Source organism: Tyto alba, unplaced genomic scaffold (assembly GCF_018691265.1).
Source record: "Tyto alba isolate M040663 unplaced genomic scaffold, T.alba_DEE_v4.0 Super-Scaffold_10, whole genome shotgun sequence".
NCBI lineage: Eukaryota > Metazoa > Chordata > Aves > Strigiformes > Tytonidae > Tyto > Tyto alba.
The window spans coordinates 16,671,029-16,694,601 of NW_024881262.1; the positions used below are offsets into that span (position 1 = coordinate 16,671,029).

At 36.4% G+C, this 23,573-nt stretch overlaps 1 long non-coding RNA gene across 1 annotated transcript in view; it reads right to left on the minus strand.

Moving 5' to 3' along the window:
- Positions 1 to 19,682, minus strand: part of LOC116964766 — a 56,834-nt gene extending 37,152 nt beyond the window's left edge. Inside the window, exons 1-2 of the long non-coding RNA XR_004408933.2 lie at positions 19,477 to 19,682; positions 2,664 to 2,827 (exon numbers count right to left, since the gene is read on the minus strand). This is a non-coding gene — a long non-coding RNA (uncharacterized LOC116964766). The remainder of the gene's footprint in view (positions 1 to 2,663; positions 2,828 to 19,476) is intronic.
- Positions 19,683 to 23,573: the final 3,891 nt, after the last annotated feature.

The window sequence follows — 23,573 nt, forward strand, 5'->3', positions numbered from 1 at the left end:
TGATACTACACCTCTTCCCAACGCTCACACTTAAGAAATTAGGTTGGTGTCACCCAAACCTTTGTCATCTAATTTCTGTGTATCTTGCCCTATAGTTTTATATCACTTCTACTGCTATGCACTTTCCTAATATAAGGATTTAATAAAGGTTCTAGGGAAGGTTGGCCACTGCAGTTATTTCTTATCAGTATATTTCATTCCAATAAATAAATAAACAAACAAACAAAAAACAAGGGTCTGGAGTTGGCAATGTCATATCTGACACCTTCTGTTATTATGGCATCTTTCTTCCTCAGGTAACCTGGAGTTCGTTTTACACACGTCAAGCTGTAAATCAGAAGATACTAGATGACTCAAAAGCTATAGGGAACATAAAATTATGTGGCTTCAGTTTAAAGAATCACAGGCAGAGAGAAATTAGGGACGGAAGGTTTATTAAACTGCCTAGTTCAACCTCTGCCAGCATGGGATTATTCCCTGGAATGTATTTTACAGCACGTTATCCAAAATTGCTTCCATATGTGATTCTGCTCTGGAAAGAGCCTATTAAAGTGGTCTGGTACAGTGCCATTTTGATTGAATCAATGATTTCTCTCTCAGTTGCACAAAGTTTAAAGAAATATTTATTTCCTATCAGTTGAAGACATTCGGTCTTTCAATCATACACACTATCACTTGTAATAGATGTTCTGTGTGGAACCCTCACCTTTATTTGCATTGTGTAACCACATAATGTTTCAGCTCCCTCCTATTGCCTTAGGCATACTGTGATGCAGGAAAGAGGATGGAGGTAACAGCAGAGGTAAATGCTTTATCAGAGATAAAGCAATACAGATTCTTTGTATTACATACATGTACACTGAGACTTATAACATTAATACTGTATCTTCCTTCCACAGCTGCTTCTCTCTTATTTCTGAGACCACGGATTCTGAATCCTGACCTAATGAATCCTCCATTATTCTCAATTTCCTTCTGATATTATTACTGAAATTATTCAAATATTACTACCACTCTCCCAGAGAGACCTGCCTTTTAGCTTTAGGTGAAGGAACAGGTCAGTTACCTGAACCCTGAAGCTGCTGAGATTAATATTCTGTCTCACAGTAAGCTGGTTTGATATTAGTTTAGTGCCCCTTCAACTTCTCTTTGACTCAGTGTGACCTTTTCATTTTTCTCTTTGATTTTATTCATAGTTTTTTTCTTTCTCCATTTCACAGTTTTAAACTCAGAATTCCTTCTAGGACTGGAACATAACTTTGATTTTCTTGACTAGAGTGACAAAATAGGCCATACTTTTTTACTGGATAAGATTAATCTTTGTCAGTTGTATGGGGTTCATTACAGGCTTTATGTAAGTAGTTCTCCTTGCTTTATTATCGGTGTCCATGCTTTAAGGTCAGATGCAGGCTGGATGTGGGGGAATGACACTCATGCCTGCTGACTACAAGGAGCTGATGCATGCCCATCAGAGCACTGACTGGAACATCTCATCTGAGATCTTATGATTTTCAGCCAGTCAGCCATTTATTTTGTAATTTTTCGTTTCTGCCCATTATTTATCAGATTCCTGTCCTTTGAAAGTTTTGCAGCTCCTAATTTTTATGCTGATTCCAAAACAGTCCCAATTCTAATGACATCAAGCTGCTTTCTAATTATTCACAACCACAGGGTAGTATTACACTCTCACCACAGCCAGGGGATGTCAGCAGCAATGCCTCCATGACTTTAACACAAATCATGCTTTTTTCCTCAATCTTCTTCATTTGCCTGTCAACATTATCTTTTTTAAGGCTCTTCACAATGTCCTTATGCTGTTTCCACACTGTGGCAGGCAGGCAAGCACAAAGCATAACACAGGCCTTTTCTAGAAACCTGAATTGCCCCCTCAGCTTGAAGCCTTCTTGCAGACAGACTGTTCAGGCACTCTGGTGTGGTAATATGCTACCAAATGTATGGGTGTGGAGATCTGAGGGGCCTGAAACGTGCACTTAAACTTGTCGGTGCTTGCTGGCTCTCTACTGTATGACCAGTCAGGCTTAAAAATGCAGTGTAGGTTTAATGGTCATTGAATATAGATTCCCTGTCACCAAAGCAGAGTTACGTCTCTCCAGTTCACTACAATCAGCTTTTCTCATAATCACAACAGTATCTGTGGGGATGGAGTATTTATAGAAATCCTGATTCACACTTTCTCACTGTTTCCTAAGTTAAAGTGCATCTTGCCCGCTGTAAATTCTTCTCCCTCATCTTTCATATCTTACAAGAGAAAAATTAGCTTTGTCAGTCCTTATTCTCGCTGCAGGCTGTACTGCAGCCTGAGGCTTCCAGGTGCATTTCAGAGAGAGGGCAGTGTTGACTGCAGAAGTTTAACTTGCATTAAACAAGACACCCTGGAAACCTCAGCTGTATTTTTTACTCTGTCACAGTCTTGCTGAAGGACTGTGGCCAACTCCTGAGGCCTCTTTCTGTTTTGGTTTCACCATTTTTCACAGAAAGATTATATTGGCTTCTTTTATAAAATGCTTTCAAGCCTACTGAAGAAAAATATCCTGCAAGAGAAAAGTTATTATTGCTTGGATGATGCAGCCCTTGCTATTTTCTCATCACAATCACCGGAACAGAAGTGTTATATTGCTTCAGTGTCTTGTAAGCTCACTTACCTGATAGAGGAGGTTCCTACTAAGCATAGGAGTGAAGGGCTCAGAGTCATACAGGAGCCTCTGACATCTGCACCAGAACTGCAGTGGGTGTGCCAATACTAAAACTTTTTCAACTTCCAGCTTTCCAAAAAATGTATAGTCCAAGTATTTATTTATTTTTTATGCTGGAGGGGAAAAAAAAAGAGAAAATAAAAGTTGGGTAATTTCCATGTTGTACCATCTGTGATTTCTGATTTTGATCTGGTTACAACAGTAAACTTCTCCTGTTGTGCCACCCAAAAAGACTGGAAAATGTCCATTCTGATTGTTTTCCCTAGGCTATATTGAATGTTCAGCTCCCTGAGGATGAGGTGTACCAATGTAAATTTACTGTGATAGAGTCACACTGCTGCTGATTGTTGCAGAACTACCACTGAGTAGTAAATGCTTCATTGCTCTGTTACCCAGGGGGCTGAGCATTAACTACACTATTGAACAGCAAATGCTTATCATCCCCTATAATTCAAACTATATAAATCACTGAAGAGAGACAATGTGCCTGCAGGGAACTCACACAGTCTATAAAAATGTAAAAATCTGAACTATATTTAGCTGACAGAGCTATACTTTAAAAAAAAAAAAAAAAAGGAGTCAAAAGATAAACTTAGACATTAATCTCATCTTCATTTCAATCTACTGACGCTTTGGTGGATTCTAATCTTTTCTGTAAACATTTTCATCTTTAACAATATTTAAAAAAAATAAGGTTAATAAATAAAAGCTATTAAACTTTGTGTTATCTCTCCTCCAACCATTTATGCAGTATATAGAATGACCTATTTTAAGCCCATCCTTAGAGCAAAGCAAAACATCAACATTTTTTCTTCACTGAACAAAACCATCTCTACTTTTCTTTAAAAAAAAAACCAAAACAAAGAACAAAAACTAATAGAAGGTTTAAAAAATCCTGGTTGTAAAACATGTATCCATTGAAAGTAGAAGACACAGATCCCTTTTGTTTAAAGACATGGTTCTTCAAATACTGCACTGAGAGAAAAAAATAAAGTTAAAATATTCCTCCAAGGAACTGTACTGCAACTGAGGACATAAACTTTCATTCCTGGTTAAGCAAACAATCTGAAGTGGACACAGGTAGTTCCATTACTGTCAATGAATTACTCATGTCTGTGAAGTTAAATACACATGAGCATTTGAAGCATCAAAGGACTTTATAATAAGATGGTGCTGCATATTCCTTAACTTGTACATAAAATCTGTTTCTTTTGGCCTCAACTGTGCAATAACCTCTGGATGGGCCTCACCAACCCTCCTGTAATTATCACGGACTGATTATGCAATTTACTGCAGAGCTGAGGCCTTCAATACTATTCTGCATTAGAAAACAAAACCATCCCCAAATGTCTATTGATACAGAAATAAAACATGGTAACCTTTAATATACAAATGCAATTAAGCAGAAAAATAAAGAACAAAAACAGATGAGAAAAGCCTCAGGGGAGCACTGGTATGGGACTTTCTGAGCTCTCCATGTAAAATTTAGAGAGCTGATGAAAGATGTTTGAGAGCAGAGTTGGAAAATGATCACAAGCAATCAATGTTTCAAAGAGGTCAGAATCAAAATCAAATAAAAATACTTAAGCTTTTGTTATTAATCCATGGACAGTTTAGTAGTTTCCTACTACTATCCCCCATGAAAATGTTCTAATGAAACAAAGAAGATTTTGAAATTTTAATCTTATAAAAGATTATTTCATCAATGATCTATATTCGATTTTTTTTTCACTACATAGAGAAAATACCTGTAAATGATTAGCATGGGTCTCTTACCATAGTTTGAGGCTGAACTAACCAATAGTAATGAGGGATTTTAAACAGAATATAATTAAGCAATGTAAACATATTTGAAATACTAAAAGAAAAACATGAGGTACAGTTTAAAAACTGGTTCAGATGAATTTAGACAACCAGAGAAGAGTTCTCCGAGCACAAAAAACAATGTGCATATAAGATTACTTTGTATGAATGTAGCAAATAACATCAACATACTTCGAATGTGTTATCAAGAATAGAGATAAGAGTTTTTCTGTGTATATTCATCACGTGGCTTGAAGGTGTTGCTTTGAGTTGTCTTCATATGAAAAGAAAATAATTAATCAAAATCAAGGAACCTCAGAGAAAACCAGTAAAATCTCTAAAGGTCTAGACTTCTAAAGGCAACTGTTTATGAAACACCCAGTGGCATCATCTTCTGTGTATTATATGTTCATTAGGACGTCATCACTGAGAAGAGAGCAGAATATACTAAGAAACTGTAGTGAAAATTTCTTAATTTGTGATCAATGGCAGAAAATGAATGCGATACAGCAGTAGTTTATTATTCTGGCAAAATGAACACTTACAAGTAATCGTCCAAAATGTACACCAGCTGCAGAATTCCAGATGAAATTAAGATGTTAATCCCGCAGGACTACTCAACTGAAAATGAGCTCATGCTTCAGTATTTTCAGATCAGAGCCATATGCTGTACACTAGGACATTTGCAGTATTAGTACCTTACAGTAAATTAGTACTTTACAGTAAATTAGTACCTTACAGTGCCTACAGTCAGCAAATTTCTGTCATTTCCCTTTGGAGATAACTCTGAAACCTGGTTTAGCCATATGTGATATTATTCTAATACTAAGCTGAGAGTATCTTCCTCTTTTGAATAATCATTAGACATCCATAACTTTAGGTGCCTGAAAAAAAATCTGGTGATGAATAATCTCATTAATTTTAAAAAAATTTCTCCTGATGCTATTCATTAGTTAGTGCAAACTGCTGCACTGCCACCATTGGAAATGGAGGGGTGACATTTCACACCAATGAGGATTTTCTAGGTAGCCTACAGCGATAAGCATGTGTGTGAATACTGCTATAAGCATGGCTCAGGTGTAAGCAGTCCCTTCCTCTTCTGGCATATCATGAAATCTTATGCATTATAATCAGATCTTTTAGTTTATTTTGCTCTTAAATCTTTTTAGCTTCCCCTTGACAAAAAATAAGTATCTGTAAGTGATAAAAAATAACGCTCTTAAAAATTAACCTCAATTGCATTATATTCGAGACCCACTATTACACTCCATGTTCATTATGTCCAACCTAAAAAGAATATTAAAAATCTCATTATTTTGATGCTGACTTTTTTACTCAATTATTACCACAACAGGCAGATAATCATTATGCTGATTACTCAAGACTGAGTTGTAAATAGCTCATGTGGGGGTTAATAATCAGATAATAACAGCAAGCACTGGTTCTGTATAATTAAGTCAAATGACATGATTTATACTAGTGCAAACCTACCTCCAAAATGAAGCATTTTATGATACTATTGTCTTTCCAAATAGCCCTACACTTTACAAGCATACTGTATATGGAGGTTGCTTAAACTCTAAAATTTTTGGCATTCATGAAATGTGAATTGAATGGAGACATTTTGTTTCAAAATTGCAACTATGTATTTGTTGTTATTGTTGGATACAGTTAATTACAGTTCCTTTTGCAATAGCCCACACTTCACAGAATCACAGAATGGCTGAGGTTGGAAGGGACCTATGGAGGTGGTCTTGTCCAACTACCCTGCTCAGGCAGGGCCACACTTATTGATTGCCTCCAGAAACTCTGTCACCTGTGTGTCATAATATCCCTGTAGGAACATGCTGAACTGGTAATATGGCCAATAGCAAAATTGTCATAGATTTTATAAGAATAATATATAATTTATAACATACTTTCTTTTGTTAACTCATAATTGGAAAGAAATGTTAGTTGCCATTTTTAACTTTCAATAGTCATGTAAGCACCAGGAGTACTAGGTGTAAAACAAAATCAGGAATCATCAAATCACATGAAAATTTAAAACAATAAAAGGGATGGCTTTCTCAAGCTATAATCATTCAAGGAATAGATAATTATTTTTAGATGAATATTATAATCTATATATAACTAACTAATGTATAACTAACTTATATTGCTGCCTTCATTAACTCAAAACTCTCTTTTTCAACTACATGAAATTAAATGGTAAGATGTAAGAAACATTTCCTAGGTATAAAGGTTCTTTTCTTATTGATTACTTGAGAGGAGTTATGAAAGCTACTAACAGATTTACGTTTTTGCCGAGGGTTAGATGTGAGTCAACATTTCTCAGTTTGAGACATAACTTACTTCTTAAGTAGTCCTACTGACTGAAATGAATTTTTTGAAAGGGGTTGGTTTTCATTTACATGACTTCTTAAATGTCGAAAAATTTTATTAAATATTTTTGAGGTTTATTTGTCTTTAAAGTGTATTTTACTTTGTTTCCCTGTTCTTTTCTGTCATGTGTTTTTCCCTAAATCATTTTATTCTTATCATTTTGGTATGACTGCACAGGCCTGGAGGCAAAGGGATAGAAGTGTAGGGGTATGAGAGGCCACCTTCCAAACAGGAGGATTTCCTCTAGTTGTTACTTATTTAGCTACTCTCTCAACTTTCAGAAGTCCCTATAGGGCTCTGCCTTAACCTATTTAGCCAGAATAGGGTTGCAAAATTAGTCAGATGCAGAATTCATTAAGGAAATTTAATGAAAATCCCAGGACAGACAGGCTAAATAAGGCTTTAGGACTTGCTATCCTCTCAGCATCAGCATTCATTCTACCTGTATATTTGTAAAAGCTGTGGTTACCAGTGACATTAGGTTGGTTCCAGCATCACATTTCAGGTGATAGGTTGGAAAGCCTTGGCGAAAGAACAGCAGAGATCAGTGATCACTGCAGGGAAGGTTCTTTATCCCTCTCCAGCCTAGTGTCTAGGGGAATATATGGAGTATAATATTTTTCCCTCATGTTTACTGTACTGCCAGGATACCAAGTATCTATGAATTGGATTGTCAATATTGCTGGAGATACATGATTAAATGAAGTTGTATAAAATGCGTACTTAAACTATATACTGACAGCTTTCCACTTGCCACTTCACTTACATAGCACAGCATCTCAGCAGTGAACATCAGAGTTTGCCCATCAGGATCCTATGCCTCATGAGCTAAGCTTTTTTATCAGTTTTACAAACTTCTCTGCTTTTTCTACTGTGCATTTTTCAACTGTTTTCCCTTATTTTAACAACTCCGGTCTGATTGAAAAGGGCAAGAGGAAAAGCAAACATTCTGTAGGATAAGTGGGAAGAGAAATGGACAGTAGGTTTTCTTAAAATGTCACTGCTCGTAAGGAGCTTGTGACAGGCCAGCAATGTATAAAGATGGCTTTTAAAAAGGTGTTGTTAAATACACAGTGATTTCTCTCATATTTTTAGCTTGCAATTTTTATCACCCCCACACTGAGCTTTTAAAAATATTTTGAACTGCTACCTGTTACAATTCTTTGTCATGTTTTCTGGCCACTGGAGCAATGCTGTCCTGAATTAAGACAAAGTAGAAACATTATGGCTGTCAAATGAAGGCACTGATATCTGACAGAACTGGTTATTGCTTTAGCTAAAAACTACAAAGCCCTCCATTCTCTGACTTGTTACAAGAACCCGTTGTGACGGGATTTGGGCTACATATGTACATCTGTTGCTAGACTGCTTTTCAGTTTATTTGCACATATACTTTGACTGGATTATCCCTTAAGGTCAGTACTCACAGGTTCTGAGCCCAGTTGCAACTGTCACCAGAAACATTGCCTTTAATGTGAATGCAGTCATGGCATTAAACCAACCATTAGGTTTATTCTAGATATTACGTGAGAAACTGAATAAATTCATAGACACAGAAAATACAACTAATATATACATATTGCTTTTGGTATACTCAATCTAAAATTTATAGAGAGGATCTACATCACAGCTTTTTTGCAGTTGTCTCTTCTATACACATTTTTAGCTAGTTAAGATTATTTAGAAATGTTAAGACCACTAAGAATTAATATAAACACAGTTATATGAAGTGTCCTTAAAGTAATTTATGACTCACTGTAAAGACTCAAAAGAAAATGCTTTTACAATTATTTTTTTCCCTATAATGTATCTGAAATGTAACTGATCCATCCAGAAAGCAATAGATAATAATCTTAGGAATTTCCCTACTTTAAATGGATGTCAACTAACAGTAGGTGATTATTTTTGCGTAAATGTTTAGTATAATCCTCAATTTAACACCTTTCTTACCATCAGTGTGCTTAGTAAGAATTTTCAAGCAGTCCTCAGAGCTGCTGAAAACTTCAGACTCTCTGAAGTCAACCCCTTGGTCTGTTCTGGGCCACTGTGATCTCCTACTACAGGAGAAATATATAGGGAGAGTTAAGGCTAGGGTTTCCTTAGTACAAATTTAAAAGGGTGAGAGGAAGAATGTACTCTAGAGTGAGGATTTTTGAGGTCTGTGTCCTTGTCTGCGCTGCTGTGGTATTCAAGGTTTTCTCTCTCCCTTTATAAACTCAGCTATTTCTCATGTTTGGTTAGGGCTTGGGTTCATAAGTCAGGAGGAGAAGGCATCCAGTGAGGCTTATTCTTTTAACTGTTAGCCAAAGAAAGCTGAGGGTTGACCTGCATGAAATTTGCCTCTTTCTCTGCAAATGCAGCAGAGGTAGGAGCCTGCTGCCTCCCGTCAGCCTGGTGCTGGGGCAGGGCTTGATAATGTATGAAAAGCCAATCCTCATTTCCCAAGAGGAGACCTTATGGCTGTGACAAAATGTCAGCAGAGAGGAGTGTCTCTTCCCAGGCAAGATTGCTTTTCCCATGCCAAAGATATGTGGTAATGCCTAAGTTTACGGTTACAGGTTGTGGTGAGTGTTTCTGGACTGACTGGCAGTGGTGAGGTAGAATCTTCAGCTACACCATATACGGCTGCAGAACCTGCCCTTGCTCTTTGGACGAGTTTGGTGCTGCTGCTTCTGGCCCAACATATGGCCAGGCTGGGCCCTGGGCAAGGCTTGAGGCTGAGCAGCCCAGGATGAGGTGGCCATTTCTCTGGAGTGGATTTAGAAGTAACAATAAAGGAAAGCCTGGGGACTCAGAGGTCTAACAGCACTGCCTCCAGGTTGTTTGTTTGTTTGTATGTGTGTGGTAAATACTAATTTTTTGAGCTAAAATATTTATTAAGATTAAGAGTTAAGGTGGTTTAAGGTTGGGAAGAGATGGCAGTATTACTTCAGCAGCTTTCTCTCTGTGTGTTCAGGATGGGAAATTCAGAGAATGAGACAACTCCAGCAGTAAGCACTGAAAACGCTCTTGGGTTTTTCATTCCTGTGCTTTCTTCATTTACTTTCTCTAGCACTGACAGAAGCCCTGTTCTAATTGTAAATCTAAATCAGCTGAATATTGATCTCTGGGAGGTCTGATTATATTTGTCCAAAATAATAGAGATGAGTAGCTGACTCTAAAGACAACACTAAACTTCCCCATCTAATAATTTAGATCTCAGATTAATGAGCTCTTAAGTAATTGGGTCAGTCATAAATAGGGTTGTTTACAAAGACAAGAAAACATTAATCTGTAAAGGTCATATTGCTAGTAATACAGAGAAGTATTACAATATTTATATTCCAGTTTTGAGGATCGATTGGATGTAGTCAGATTGTATCTGTTCCTTTTAAAGATATTCAGACTAAAGAGTGCCCAGGGGTTTTCTTCCATGTAGTCCACAATACAGAGCAAATACTGAGGTTCAAGTCAGAAAAGATTTTAAGTAGTCATGCTATTGACATTAGTTTATTTAAAGGGAATTGGGATAAAGTATATCTCCTATGAAGAGTTGCAAAAACCAGTATTGATTTCCAGATGTTTACTTCAGGAAGGAAGAAAAGACTTTCCTGGTGTTGGAAGTCCAAGGGATTATTACAGACAGGGAAAAAAAGCCAGGACCTGCTTGTTTCAGTAACTGCCTGATAAGGGATAAAATGTTCTCTGCAAACCTGGGTGCACCTTAGAGATATGTAGAGACCACTGCATTGTATCCCATTATATTACAGTGGCCTTTCTTTTCTCAGCTCTTAAAGGAACTTTTTTGTACCATGCTGAGGAATAAATGATTTATTTTGGGACTTCTCTTCTGCCTTGTCTAACTGAACCTAGTATCCCAATGGTCTTTGCGAAGTATGAAATATAGTAAACCTAACAATGATATGATTTTACAACCTTCCTTGCCTGAGCTTGTCATAGGAATATAAGAAACATCAGCACTGTAACACTGTGAATTGAAATTGCTCAACCCCTGTTTGCTTATCTTTTTTAGATGGAGATTCCAACTGTCTTGTCTCTTCCTGAGCCTCTCCACCAGGCCATTAGAGAATAAGAATTCAAGTGATTTTCTAGGCCATTAAATTAGAAATAAACTGCACAGTACCCTACGGTCTTCAGCAGATTTCTGGAGGATTTAAACCCCCTTGTTGCAGTCCTTATTTTATCTATGCAAACAAAAAACCCCCATCATAAGATGCAATTAAAATAGAAAAACTTATTCCATGAATCTTAATCTAAAGTCCAATCCTGTTCTGTCCTAAAAAAGGTCCAGAATAATTTACAGATTAAATTTTAACATTAAAATTTTCAGGTTTTGAGTTCGGATGATCACGGGACACAGTACAGCATGAAAACAGTGAAGAAATCCAGTGAAAAAGAACTGAAGTACTAAACTAAACCAGATATTAAAAATGTCAGAGGAAGAACTAGTAGCTAAATCTGAACAAACATCACAAATAATTTTATTACTTCTGTCTAATTTTCCCTATTCATAAACTGCGCATCAACTGACTCTGAAATTCTCAAATGCAATCCTTATTTAAAATGTATATGAATAAAGTTCTGCAAAGTCCATACACATTATAAATTGCAATGGAATTTTCACTAGAAAGCTCTAGGTGAGGCAGATGGACCAATGGATTTCTTCAATAAAACTACTTAAGACTATATAAAAATAAGCAATTTAAAATGCAATATTTTTAAAATTTCCATTTCAAAATACCTGCACATTCAATATTGTTTGGAATATTTGAAATGGAATTTAAATACCTCTTGATTTATTACAGAATGGAGTTTATAACAGAAGTGGACTAAATAAAGGAAAAAATAACATTCATGTTTAAAACCAGAAAATTCTACCAAAAGGATAATGTAACTAATATAGAGCAAACGTCTTTAGTCAAATAGTTTAACTTCATGAAAATACAATTTTGAGTTGATCAAATCTTATGAGTTTTCAATAGACTTCTGTAACTAATTCAGACAGAAACTAGGGAAAGAGGTTATCTAAGCAATTCAATTTCTATCTAAAGACAATCAAAACAAGAACACAAAAAAAAACCTGAATAAAGAAAATAAATACAAAAAAAAAAGCCAAAATAACACTAAAATCCATTTTGACTAAGTCAACTCTGTTTAGCTTCACTTTGCAGACAGAATGAACATATGCTCAGTTTGGGCTAACACCTTACTTTTATGATTAGCTGCTTACAAATATAATTATTAGTGGGAGGCAATATTACAATTCTGCCATATGGATAGCAAAAAAATATGAATTTGGTAGCTACACATACCACTGTAGCAAAAACAGGGAGTATCAACAAATTGTGAGTTAAGGAGAAGATGACACCCCTTACTTGCTTAAGCCAGACAGCCCTGCAGGAGGATTGAACTAGGATGGAAGTCACTATTCTTTTTTTTTCATCTCAAATCTTCTTTCAAATATTGTTTCATTTCAAATCTTCTCCTCACCAGTTCTTCCAAAAAAAAACCACCCTAAAGAACTCACAGAGTCACAAACAGAGCTTTGTAAACTGCTTTCTGGCATAAATTAGGTCATAACTGAGATTTCCATACAATTAATAAAATGAAATTTGCAAAAGCAGTATTACAAGTGTCAAATTTCCTATATGTTGGACTGTGAGACTTGCACGCTCTGTGGAAATAAATTGTGTTAAGGAAATACCCAAACAGTATCACTTATTTTTGTTCTCTCTTGGTCATTCTTATTATCTGTTTCTGCTTGATAGAATTATAGTAGCAAAACAGTTATTGTAGGATAACAGCCACAAGCTGAAGCATCAGTATCAACATTACTAAATTACAGTTATGGGAGAGCTTTGGAAAAGAATGCCCCTAAAACAAATTCATTAATGTAGTTTATCTGCTGGCTTTCCTCGGGGAATTAATGCAGTCAGCTTTCTTGTTTTTCAGAGACTGAAGTGATCCATAGAATCAGCATTAAGAAACAATCATACCAAAGGTCTTTAAACACTTTCTCTGAGTTCAGAGACAGCTGCAAACAGCATCACCTCATTTGCAGTGAATCTCTCCTGGAGGAAGCTGTGCTGTCTTTTTTCACGTAGCCTTTTGTGGCAACATAGCCTTTTAAGTATATCTAGCAGGTTACTGTTTTGTTGTGGATTTTTGTTTGTTTTTTCCTGGAATATTTATGTACAGAGATTCTCCTTACAGAGAACAAGTGATAAGAGATGAACAGCAACGGGAGTTGGAGGCTTTGTGGAAAAATGGGCATAAGGACACAATATGTTAGAACCTGTCAGGTTGAGGAGAGGTTCAAGATACTTCCTTTTTCGTACCTGCAGTAGCGGAGCCCTAATTTCTAAGCTGGTAAGTGCACAAGACTATTATTTTACGTTCCCAACTGCAAATGTTTACAATGAAAACTCAAGCATTGTCAGGACATAAATTGGCCATAAAAAGAAAAATACTCAGCCAAAAAGGAAAATAGAAGTACATCAGAATGGTGCTTCAATTAAATCAGTAAGACCACAATATAAAAGGTGACACACTGGCCACTGCAAGTGAGCAGGCCAGCAGATCAGTGCAGAGTAAAAGCTTTTTATTAAAAATAAGTTGACATAGTATGATGGTGAATGCTGAGGACTGTTTTCTGGTATGACCTATAGCCACTAACTTCAAATCCAAGTAACTTTCACGATAACAACATAAATATGTGTGTTACAAAATTATGCTTTAACACCAGTATTGTTTTTACTTCTCATAAGCAATAGATTTCAGGCTTGTAAGTGATTTTGAACCACTTGTAGTAATAACCATTATTTAAAAAACAATTTTTGATGCTGAACATAGTTATGTACTTTATATTAATGGAGAAGTTAGTAATTTTTCTGAGAAATCTATACAAGATATACTATTTTTCCTTTATCATACAGTTTACCTTCTAGTTAGCTTTCAGGACATGCTTTAATCAGTATTTTACAAAACAACTTTTCTCCTAATTATATGGAGTTTCTTTTGAAACTGCCTGTCCAGGTTTCAATTAAATGATGTTTCAGCATGCTGAAGGTTACTAACTGAAACATGATAAGATGGCCTGAGCCTTTTACTGAATCTGCAGAGATATTTAAGTGATAGGGTTTGCTTTTACTTCTCACTGCGGAACTTCAGTGCTTTCATTATGGAATCGCCCCTGCATTTTGTAGCTCTCCTGAAATAATTAATTCTCTATTCAATATTGCCTAATTGGTGAATGAAACACATAAGACACCAAAGGTGCCTTGTAAGGAAATTTCTCTTTTTGAAGCTATAGCTATAATTTCACACTGCAATAAATGTGCATGTAGTCAGCATGAGTGAGGGGGGTGGGGGAAGCCCAAAACATTCATCAACATGTGATGCTGGCTGCTAGCTAGAAACACAGAAAATGGTGCCTGTAACCTCCAGGGAGTTAGTCCATCATTAGATTAACCACCACTAAGGCAAGGCCATACATCATTAAAAAAGACAGACGCAGTGTTGGCAATACAAGAATAATAAGTAGAACAACTTGCACTGTCACTTTGTGTAGGAATGCAGAAGTCTTATAGATGCTGGTGAGGCAGGGGAGGGTGAATAGGTAGTCATTACCTCAGGAGAAAAATGATAAACCATGTTCCTATTCAGGAGATGTGTCTTTGCTTATCAAGTTTATCTGCATTTACAATATGCTATGAGAACTAAATACATCAGTTACTCAGTGTCTAAACATGCTTTTCCAACATGAAAAATACGTTTGGCTATCCTGATAAGAGCTTAAATGCTTTTTATTTAACCTTAGCTTTCTCTACTTCAGTTTTAATGACAAACTGTTATTTACGTGAAGTGTTTTGCAGCTAAGCTGCTTAACACAACACTGCTAGGGAATACTACAATATAAATATTATGTATTTACATGGAGTCAGAATCCCCCTGTTCCTCACAGGAGTGCTGTCCTCAGGTACTCAGTGTCATTCAGTGGGACTAGAAAAGACAACCAGCTTTCATTCAATATCAGTAAGGTCTTTAATGTAAGACTAACCGTTGTGACAAACTTTTCAGTCCTTTTGTACTCACTAATTGCTTAGAGTATTCAAGGCTAAAATCCAAGGATGAGTTTCAGAGCAGTGGATGCAATTTTTTCTTTTTTTTTTTTTTTTTTTTTGTGTGTGTGTTAATGGTAGGGGAATACTTCATTTTAAGGGTTCCCCACAGGGAGCAGATATTTATTTACTACAGACAGTGCAGACTCCCATGGCTCCCAGTATTCAGGATCACCATTCTTTAGTTCAGTTTCAGTCTATCCCTCCCTTTTTCTTTTGCTTCACAGTTTCGTGAATTGAAATAAAAACACACTTGGAGAGCCAATGTAGGTCAACTATTCCTTCTGCAGATTATCAGGCTTTGCACTATTCACCATCTAGGAACCTCTCTTTTTCACTCAAAGTTGGAAGGTCTTCCTTTTGCACATCTGGTTCACGTTGGACTGTGCATGGCATGCAACACCAAATAACCTAAGAAGCTTTCTCTGTTGATGCCTCTTACCAGTGTCTGGATCTGAACTGTCTCAATCATCTCTTGCTCTCTCTGTCTGATAAACTTGTCTATCTCATTTGTAATATACCAGAAGCTGTAATATTGTGGTATGTGAGGCTCTGGGAGTCTTTCAAGCTATTATTTTCTTGGTTCAGTCAATGTAACCCTTGGCTCAGCTATCCAAACTAGTATTCAAGTAGAACCTTACATTCATGTAATGCTTTTAGAAAGTAGATCTTGGCATAGTGGCAAAAAACATAATCACTTGCACAATTCATGTTCTTACTAAATTCCTTAGATTTGGGATACATAAACAATGTGATCCTAATGGTCTGTGCCCTGCAATAAGGTAATTGAGCCTAGAGCATATTCCTGTGATGGTAGTGATCTCCAATGTGCTGATATAAATCCTACATTAGCTAACACTTAATCTTGCCATAAACTCTGTTCAATTTCCACCCCCTTTACCTTAACAAGGCTCTGCAAGGAGTGATATCTCTTTTTCCTTTTCCCTTGCAATCTCTCTCCTCACATACTCACATACACACGCTCACATACAGACTCCTGCATAATTTAATGGAGGACTGGGCCTAAAAATGGAACTCTGACTAAATAAAATATACAGAATTAGTTCAATCACTTATCAATCAAGAGATGGAGACTTACTGGTATGAATATTAACAAAGCAAAACAGCTGGAGCATTAATGAAGACAGTGCAGACAAACTTTAAAAAAAAAAAAATTTGCAGGATGAAAGATAACCAAGAGCGTTTGGTAACTGCTGAAGCTTAAGTAAAACAAAATAAAATAAATTTATTTTATAGTCTTTTCTCAGCATGGAGTGGCCTATATTTTCAATTAATCTTAAAAAACAAAAAAGAAAAACCACAAAAAAACCTTAGTAAGCATACGATGGAAAAAACCACTTTACTTCTAATTAGGATGGCATATTATTATGTATCTAGATTTTAATTGCACTCACTTGATATATTCATTAAAATTATTTTCATTACAATCAACGTTTTTTTCTAACTGAATTAGACTCTAATATTCAAGGAAAGGAAAAAAACCAAGCCCTGAACAACTTTCTGACACTAGGCATCCCTTGAATCTGAATTGAACCCTATTTCTTTTGACAGACAGAAATAAACATTGTTAAATGAGTATTATGCAGTTCTAAAAGCTTGCACACACAGACGGGGCCAGCCCACGGCCATTTCTCCTGAAGCTCCATGGTGCTCCGCAGTAGCCCCATGAAGACACTCCTTCCCTGTCACGTGCTGGCTCCTGCTGCCCACCACGACGCGCCATGACTCCACAGCTTCTCTCAGCATGGGCCATGGCCCACTTCTGCCTCCAACCTTCGTGCTCCCCATATTCCCCCGCTGCCTGTGGTCTCCGGACCCACCTCCCCCTGCACAGCGGCTCTGCCCGCTGCCCTCCGGCCACGCGCGGGGTAGGAACGCGCGAGGCCTGTGGCAGGGCACCTGCCCGGCCCTGACTCCCAGCTGAAGGTGGTACGGGCAGGGGCAGAGAGAGGGATTTAAAGACTTCCTGTACCTGTCACTCCACATGCGGTGGGACCTAACCATTCCTGATGCATCGGTCAGCTCTGGAGGCATTTCTGCTCTTAAAAGTCAATCTGCCTCTTGTTAGTAGTACCCCTGTACCCCACATCCCCCAGTCCGAGTTTCCACAGAAAAAAATCGTGCCACAGAGTTCAACATAAGACGTGTAGGAACATACTGTGGAGTTGGTTCCAATTCCTTTTGGAGTCAATGCCTTTCCAGCGGCTTGAGAGACATGAATGCTACACAATATTTTTTACAAGAGAGGGAAAACATGATTTTACTGAGAGGGATATATACAAATTCTTAATCTCTTACCTTCAAACATAATATGAGTTTAGGTAAATTTTTCAGAAATGGTCCTTTGGCCATTGCCATAACAGTGAGTACTGAAACAAGTCAAAGGAAGCTTGACAGATCTAAGACCTCAGTCCAGCAAAGTAGCTGGAAAAACCCAATCATGAAACTTTCCCACATCACTTTAATTTTCAGAAATAAGCAAATGCTAAACTTCATAGTATAATAAGTCCCATGTAGGTGCACAGTATATAATAAATACCTCTGTGCGCAGTATGTAATAACTACCTCTCTGTAGTCAGTTTGTTAAACTTTTTGCATTTTTGGAACATCCAACTATCCAATGAAAATGTGTAAAAGATTTTTGAATTACTTTTTTTTTAGAAGATATAATAAAAAACTCTTAATTAATTTCATTATCATTTGTATTAGCTTAGTTTCACTTCACTAGAACAAGTCTCTGTTCTCTAATTCTGAAGAAATTTAAAAGTAATTAATGAGAAAAAAATGTATTATAAAGTAAACTTACCAAGAGTAATTACAAATAGCCGTTGGATCACAAGTCTTTACTACAATAATTGAAAACATTAAGTAATTTTTTCCTCAAGAATTCAGTTATTTTCAGCATTGTGGGTGCTGAATTACAAGTAGTACCTTTGCAATACTTTATGCTGTTCTGTTATGTTAACCCATCTGGCCCACTGAGGAAGGTTCAGTTTAACTATTCACAGAGCTGAATTCCTGCTAAGAAGTTTAATTAGTATAAAAAATATTTTAACGTACATCATTTACACATCTGGTCATTCCTCTTTCTTCCCCTTGCAATAAAACATGCCATTTTCACTTATTTATTTCTGTTCACTTACAAAGCAAAATACAAAAGAGCAATTTCAGTAATTTCTTTTCCCTTTCTCATAAGTAGTTTGATCATATTTTATTTAAACAGGATCCAAAATTTCTGCCCCCCCCCCCCCAGCATATACTGTAAGAATTCTGACACAAATGAAATACTGAAGTTGAAAGTTTTAATATTTTCTCATATAGTGGAGCTATAAGATTTTTCTGAAACATTAAGGAAATTCAGATAAAGATTGAGACTTTTAACCTCTGATTTCCCAAAATACCAGGAAAACATTCCTGAGCAACAATGAGGTTTCAACATTGTAAAATTCTTCTTCTAAGAATAGGAGACATGACTATTACACAGACACACAACATATTTAATTCTTAATAATCAAGAATCGTTCTGATCTGCTCTCTCCCTGAAGGTCTTTCACTTTTCACCAGAACAAAGGTGTGTTGCTGCTGGAAGATCTTTGTAATCATAAAAATTGACCCTTAAGAATATTCCATCTCCAAGAACCTCTCTGCTGGTTGAATAGATATGAATGATGCATGGGAAGCATGCTCATATTTTGACCCCTTTTTATTACCAATTTGTTTAGATCATACCTCATACCGACAATGACGGTCATAAAATTTGTAAGGTAATTCTCAGCAATGGGAGTTTGGGTTACTAAATTATTCTTAGACAGAATTCACTCGGGCTAATTAATATATATATATATAAGCTTTTTTTCTCCTTTTTTTTCTTGTACATGTCTTGGCTATTTGTCAGTGTCTTAGAATACAGCCTGACTTCACTGTATGTACTCTGTGTCATACACTTACATAATCAGAGCTTTTGGACTGTAGCTCACAAGGTCAAGGCAACTTACCATTATCAGAATTTTTAAGTGGTACAACACAGGAATTGGTATTTCCCTGTCAGATTTCACCACCACTGTGTGCCTTTCCTATTCTCTTAATTTTTATATTAGAGTGCATCACAATCATTGTGCCACCTACCTGTAGGTCACAGCAATTTTCACTAGCTGAAATCTCAATAGCCTGACCACACACCACTGACAGTGGTCACTGGGCAACCCTATTTTGCCAGAACGTCAAATAGCTTTTTAATATTTCTTATCTATCAGGATTGAAAGGATTTATAATCCATCCTATTTGAAGTATAAGTTACTGGAAAGAGAGGAATAGTGGTACTTTCCTTAATCTTCAAAACCAGTAGAAGACCCTTTACAGAAAATGTACATATTCAGGTTTTTATAAATTTTAGAGAAAGAATATTAATAAGTAAGAATTTGAGTCAGAGTTACCTGTAATGGCATTATCATGAAATCCAGCAGAGCTGTTCTTCACTGCAAACTTGATGACCATAGCAATGTTGACTTAAGCAAACCACCAAACCCCTTAATTGAGGGGATGTCCTTCACACATAATGGAGAAGGTTTTAAAGATGATTCACAACAGTAGCACACTGACATTGTCACTCCTAAGAGATTTTTATCTCCAAGATCACCAGTCATCTGTGCCGATTAGTGCATGCCTAAGATCTTCGGCAACGCCATACATCTCTGGATAGCTGTAAATCAGAAGACCACATTAAGTTTAACCATTACCAAAAGTCCAGGATACAGTGCAACACAGTAAGTCTGAGAATTCATTTTACCAAATTTATCTCAATGTTAAAATTTTCAAAAGAAATACATAAATCTGTTCTGTGTATTTACAATGCTTATCTGTTGAACCCAATATAATTTCCCTACTAAAAATGGCACATAATTTTTTCAGTTTAACTTCTGCTTCTACATCTTCCAGTGACAGATCTGCCCATTAGTTATCTCACTGAAAATCTCCAAGAAACAGTGCTATTTTAAGGTATTGTTCATTGTATATAAATTGTAATTCCTCTGAAATATACTGCCTTAATAAAGGGAAATTATTGCATGGTACAGACAGAAAAGAAAGTGAAATAATTGGTTTTCAGCATTTGAGCAGATTTGTTCCTTTGTATTCATTTAGTTTTTCTGTTGGTAGAGTTAGGATTTCATTACAGAGTGAGCTATTGGTTCTAATAAGATATTATTGAAGTATTATTTCTGCTTTGAAATCATGTTGAAATGATGTACCCTATGAGGTTAACTTTTAAGGGCTAAATCATCAGGGAAAAATGTTAAAGAAGTAATTCATTGTACTCAAGTTAAATCTGGTTCCTGATGCAGACTGAGCAAGGACTTGTCTGTGAGAGCATCAGCATGGGAGGCAGACTGACACAGAGGCAGTCTGAGTGGCAGCTGCCTTCTTGCTTCTTATAAAGCAGGAGAAAAGTGCCAGGTAGACTTTCTGACATTGGTCAGCAAACACCACAACCTTCTGAGAGCCAGTGTTGGGGCACTAGATGGGGAAAAGTGATCTATTCCACACACATAAATTAAAAGATACTTAGCATGTAAATATTCCTGTAACTGAGGGCACTCTCATTTGCTTTTACTTCATTCTCTGTGTCTAGTACTACATTCAGTCTAGCCCATATAATTTTTGGAGTCTGACATCTATTGCCCTGATCTCATTTATCACCAGCCCATCTCCATTTTAGAAGCATAGATACTCAGTGTACAATTTTTACTGTAAAATTGAATTTGTTTCTTGTGACAGAATAGGCTTGTTGAATTTATGATTTAATATTGATCATCCTTCACCTTGAAAGTATCTCTACTGCTGTAAAAATGAGGCATCTCTCTCATGAGGACACTATAACATCATGATACAGATGCCCATCCTGTTAGACAAGGTCATGCCAGTAGAAACTAAACTTAATTTTGTGAGACATTCCAACATTTATCCCTATCTTTTACTGTACAAGGATAAATAGTGGGAAATAATTTATCCTGGTGTAATAACTGTCCTTTCATCAGTGGAACAGAAAAATTTTTGATGTTCAATTCAAAATGGCTGAGAGAAAAAAAATACCAAAATTATGCTGAAAACACATTATTTGTCTATCTGATGGTTGCTGCCTTTATCTTTACATCACAGAAAATAACTAAATTATCTCCCTTGCAGTTTGGTACCAGACTCTTCATTATCTGTGGGTATTTTATGCAAAACTGTATTTTTCAGACTTTCTGGGTGTACTCCTTTGCTCTTTCTTTACTCTTCTGTCCACCTCCCTTGTCCTCCCCCCCTGCAATTTCTGTCAAGTTCCCAAATAAAACTACCCCTAAACTGGTTTCAATTAATTCTTGTTACATAGAAGTAGGAACATCCTGCTGTTTCCACCTTGTCTTCGGACTTTCACAACGTACTTAAAAGTCTGCAAATTATATGTCTCAAAGAACCACACCCCACCTCCACCCCTCCCCCCCCCCCAAAAAAAAAAAAAAAGGAAAACTATTCACATGTTCTCTTAATACTAAATTCCAGCTCTTTGGCTCTTCTCTATTACTCTATACCATCATGCATGCAACTTTCCTGGCCCACAGCAACATGAAAGCTTGATGTCAAGCTTTCTCCTCCCTTTTAAGTTCATTAACTTCTGTGGTTGCAAGGAACATCAGAGCATCATGAACCATATGTTTAACATCATAAACATACGGCAAATCATCCATCACTTGCAAAGGCTTATCCCAAGACTGAGAGGCCTTTTTTAACAAAGAACTGGACAGCCTGATGTGCTCTTGATGTATTTATTCTTCAGCTATAAGAATGTGCATCCTTGAAGGAACTTTGGTTGATTATGTAATTGGATCACAAGGTATTGCAAACAAAGGATGTATAAACCTATGTTTTTCTGGGAGGCAATGAGAGATTATTCTACTAAGGGCTCAACACTTCTCAGATAATTTTTTCCCTTTCCTAAAGCTGTTCCAATTTTATATGGCCTAACTTCACATTTTGTTTCTTTTCTACTACTGTATATTTCTCCGTTACTAAGAATAAATCACCAGAAGAAGCTATTTTGAAAATGGTTTGCCATGTGTTTTAGCCAAGAAATCTAGTGTAATCAGCAGGCCCTGATTCTCAAAGTTGAAGGTATATTTTAGACTAGCATGCCGTGTTTGAACAGTTTTACTAACACTGCACAGTACTATCTGCTTTGACAAGAATATGTTGATCATATTACAGAATGATTACTGCTAATGGAGATCTTTTAGACAAGATTAGATTTTGTTTCTGTCCAGATGCCTCCAAGAATGTTATTAGCTTTTGGTGTCATATTTTCATATCATTAATATGATCAGCTTATGGGCTTGCTCATATGCTATAACTGCAGCAATTTATCTGACAGTTAAGCTGTCAGGACCATGCAGCATCCAACCCAATGAACACTGCTGCAATCTGTATCAAATTAGGCACTGCCTGCACAATCTTACCATAGTTGTGATTTGACCAATGAACATTCTGATGAGTCTCCAACCTTTGAGATTCAGAAATTTACATTGTGCAATTCAACAGCTTTTTCCAAGAAAGCTGATTACTTCATGATAATATCCCTAACAGTGAGTTTGCATATTTTTAAAGGAATGTAGCATTTTTTTCCCAGCAAAACGGGATTCAGAGCTGTGCTACCTTGACAGCTAATTAATGTGGCACTGTATGGGAAGCCCTTTAGTTTAACAGCAGTTGTGATAGGTTTTCTATATACATATAGAAAGGATGATGAATTACTTTGTTTATAAAGCATTTTTCTGTTCATCTTTCAAAGTTAAAGGATATTTACAAGTACCTCTCACGACCTGTATTTACTAGTTAGACATAAAAAAATTATAAAAGCTGAGAAGCATAAAGATAAGTTTTAATACATTTTGACTAGAGAGTCTTACAATATCAACTAAGCAATACTATTGCCCTTTAGTTTAATACATGCTGATATGCACTCTGCTGGTATGCTTCATTCCTTTTGATAATATGCTTTTAAAAACAATGTCCTTTAGGGTCCAATGGACCATGAAATAGTCTCTGCAAAAGTACCAGTGGTGCCAATGCTGAGACAAACATTCATTTTGGCTGTCAGCTTTAAGGACTGTAGAAGAAATGAAGCACATTTATTATATACTGATGTATTCTGACTAGATAATCCTTTTCAGTTGTAGGCACTATAAAAATGAGTGCAGATTACTGTGGGGGAACGTTTAAAAAAAATTCAGATGGGCTGAAACAGTTGTGTTTCCAATTTCACAGTTGGTTAATTTGCTTTATAAACTTCTATTTAAAAGAAAGTTTTACTGACAATGAAGTACGCTAAGTAAACAATCTATAATTTGAAAGTAAGTTAGAGATACTTAGAGACTGTTTCTACTAATGCTAGATTTATTAATTTATATTGGAGTCTGCTTTTCTATGCTGCAGACATTTTCAAGGTTTTTTCTTATATAAACATTGTCATTACAATTATGTCAAAATTTACCCCTTA